The sequence below is a fragment of the Limulus polyphemus genome, unplaced genomic scaffold, assembly GCF_000517525.1.
Source record: "Limulus polyphemus unplaced genomic scaffold, Limulus_polyphemus-2.1.2 Scaffold2699, whole genome shotgun sequence".
In the NCBI taxonomy this organism is placed as follows: Eukaryota; Metazoa; Arthropoda; class Merostomata; order Xiphosura; family Limulidae; genus Limulus; species Limulus polyphemus.
The window spans coordinates 105,121-108,878 of NW_013668309.1; the positions used below are offsets into that span (position 1 = coordinate 105,121).

At 35.4% G+C, this 3,758-nt stretch overlaps 1 protein-coding gene across 2 annotated transcripts in view; it reads right to left on the reverse strand.

The window, feature by feature from the left end:
• Positions 1 to 3,150: 3,150 nt before the first annotated feature.
• Positions 3,151 to 3,758, reverse strand: part of LOC106467665 (kynurenine formamidase-like) — a 29,135-nt gene continuing 28,527 nt past the window's right edge. For both annotated transcript variants that reach the window (XM_022395871.1, XM_013928037.2), the window contains one exon: positions 3,151 to 3,727. The gene's annotated coding sequence lies outside the window, so the exon portion shown is untranslated. The remainder of the gene's footprint in view (positions 3,728 to 3,758) is intronic.

Consider the following 3,758-nt stretch of genomic DNA (forward strand, 5'->3'; position numbering starts at 1 on the left):
TGACTTCTAATGTCACTGAATATGTCTGCATTAGGGTTTAGCTGCGGGCTCGGTAAGGGGCTTGCCATTGTCTAGGGCTGATTAAGTCGTTGGTTAATGTATCCTCCTTGTGTTAAAGACAATGATCGTCCTTTAACGTATCTAATTCGCTTTTAAATTTACTAATGTTTTCCATTTGTACTTCTTGTTTCCTTTCTTGTTCCAGTTGCCACTGCTGTAGTCTCTCTTCTTGTTTCTTTTCTCGTTCTTCTTGTTTATTTTCTTTTTCCTCCAACAACTGCTGTAATCTCTTGTTTATTTTGTCGTTCGAGCTGCCACTGTTGCAGGTTTTCTTGCAACTGCTGTTGTCTCTCTTCTTGTTTCTTTTCTCGTTCTTCTTGTTTTTTTTGCTGCTCTTGTATTGCTGCCATCAAGTCTGCTAAGCTGTAGTTTGATTTGCCGCTTCTCGTTTCCATTTTTTTTATCCCACTTCTGATACCAATTTGTTACGTCTCTGTATGTTTGCTTGTTAATTCTTACAAGATACAAGACCTTTCTTTATAAAACTTGTTTATTCTTCCCCAATACAACTTTGTAATGTACTTAATTTCCACAGTTACACACACTATAGTTCACAACAATTCACTCACTTTCTATTGCGCTTAGACTTAATTGTCCGTACCCGCCAACTATAGTTCCGATCTCTGTGTCTGCTATCCTCTGTTCCCGCCGACCGTAATCGCTGTCTTTCTTTCTCTCTCTGCCTGCTTCGTCTCTGTCTCCACTACTGCTTCGACTCCGTCTGTCTCTCTCACTGTCTAGCGCACTTATATACGATAATACTGCCTGTTTTAGAAACTTCTAAGACTCTCAACACGTGATACCAGCGTGCGTTGATGCAACGCTGTCGCAACACACTAGCGAATCTTCTAGAATACTCGTCACGTGACCCCGCTGTCTTAACAATACTAATAAATGGGGCGATTCGAATGCACTCAGGCCTCCCCGATAATTCAAGAAATTTCACGCACGCTACTAGCGCCAAACTCGCCAGCAGCGTCACGTGACTTCCGCTGTTGTAACAATAGTATATATTTATACTATTAAGAAATATAAATAAAAGTCATTTATCCCGACAATTGGCATAAAGAATAACTCATATATATATATATATATACATATGTATTTTTTAATCTGACAACAATTATGTTATGGAGTAGAATACACACTAAAAGCAGACAGTACACAGTTATGAGTAGAGTATACACTAAAATCTGACAGTGCAACACAGTTATGGAGTAGAATATACACTAAAAGCTGACAGTACCATACAGTTATGGAGTAGAATACACACTAAAAGCTGACAGTACCATACATTTATGGAGTAGAATGCACACTAAAACCTGACAGTACCATACAGTTATGGCGTAGAGTACACACTAAAAGCTGACAGTGCAACACAGTTAAGGAGTAGAATACACACTAAAACCTGAAAGTACAATACAGTTATGGAGTAGAATACACACAAAAACCTGACAGTATACAGTTATGGAAAAGAGTACACACTAAAAGCTGACAGTACCATACAGTAATGGTGTAGAGTACACACTAAAAGCTGACAGTACCATACAGAAAAGCTGACAGTACCATACAGTTATGGAGTAGAATACACACTAAAAGCTGACAGTACCATACAGTTATGGAGTAGAATACGCACTAAAACCTGACAGTACCATACAGTTATGGAGTAGAGTACACACTAAAAGCTGACAGTGCAACATAGTTAAGGAGTAGAATACACACTAAAACCTGACAGTACACAGTTATGGAGTAGAGTACACACTAAAACCTGACAGTACACAGTTATGGCATAGAGTACACACTAAAACCTGACAGTACAACACAATTATGGAGTAGAGTACACACTAAAACCTGACAGTACAACACAATTATGGCATAGAGTACACACTAAAACCTGACAGTACACAGTTATGGAGTAGAGTACACACTAAAACCTGACAGTGAAACACACTTATTGACTACACAGTGATACCAGATCATGCAACACAGTTGTGGAGTCAAGTACACATATTAATGTGTTGTCTAGGTACTGCCATTTCTTTGACTGCAGCTGTTTTGACCTGTCTGTGATAAATATGATTCACTAAACCAGTTACTTCTAAGAGTTTTCGTTTTAAATATTTATGGCTGAGAACATCATTAACAATGCATTCTAATTAGTGGTGTACTTTGAACATTATATCTAATTAACTGTGATCATTACTAAAGTATATATTTTTAATTGTGAACCGTGTAGGTAGCTTGCTTTGGTCAGAAGATAATGTTAATTGATCCTCCACTTTATTTTGAAGGGCCAACATTTGTAAGAAAGATCAGGTGTAAATAATACTGAAGATGTAAGTGAAAGGCACTTGGTTGACTAAACTGGCAACAGCTAATTTATATAATTCAAGTCCTAAGTTATTAGGCTTAAAGTGTTAACAAATCAATGATTTTTTTATAAATTACTGTTGCAACTTATTGATAATCAAAAATAGCATCACCAATAGTTATTTCCTAAATAAAATAAAACCCATATTTTCTTTGGTTGAGATTGAAATAGTTTATGAATTATAACACTAGACATGTTTCTGTAAGCAAGTTGCGATGGACAGTAAATTTACGGACACAGAGCAAATAATTATTTCAAAACACTCACAAACATGCAGCAACATTTAGAGAAAATATTTTATTCCAGAAAAAAGAAATAACATATTTTACATACAAAAATTAATTTCAGTTGCAGTTTTAAAGTACTTGTCATGATTAACTATGAAACTTGTACAAGAAATCGAAGTGTAATAAAATCTTACACCAGAAAAATATGTAATTTGTAGTTTCCTAATAGTGTAAAAAATAAACTAGGTGAAATTTTACTCAATATTAAGTTCTAAAATTTGTTTTGGTAAGTTAACTGGGCTGGGCAATATATTAACTATTACAGTGTGCACTGAGGAAGGATTAGGGAAGAGGGGAGGGAGGAGAGGGAAAGAGTATTAAAGGAAAGAAGAAGCTTTACAGAGGGTTTTAACTCTTGAAAAAGGAGTTTAATCCTTTCCACTCCTAAAATATCATTGCTAATCTTATTAAAAAATTATTATTTTTTTTTGGGGGGGGGGGGATTAGGCTAAACTCCATAACACCTACAAGTTTATATTTTGAAAGTAAGAAAAGAAAAAAAAACTGTGTGTGTGTGATGATTGTTACAGTGCAAATGTAGTTTGTTGTTTTCAGAAGTTCCAACAATATTGTTTCTAATGTGAAAATGTTTAGATACAAACTTTCATACTTTGTACTATATGAGTGAATCAAAATGGCTTTAGAAAACCTTGGAATACACTGGTCCTCATCAATTTCGTGCTTTATAGTAGGCTTAGTCAGGGTACAAAACATTTCATGTTAGTGAACTGGCATGCTTAACTTCTACATGTTGGTCATGTGATACTTTCTCAGGGATTAAGCAACTGTCTACACTTTATCAATCAATGATTCTAATTAGAGTTTGGTAATCTGCTCATTAGCAAATTTAAGATCACATATCAAGATTTTGGAGCAGTAGACTGCAACTGTGTAACCTGTATATTGATTAATGTTCTGTTTGGATACTCTACTATTTCTAATTTATGTGTGAATGGTCACCACACACAGGTTACAGATAGTACAGTATCCAGTTATTACTATCTGTAACCTGTGTGTGATGATACTAAGTCTGACCATCC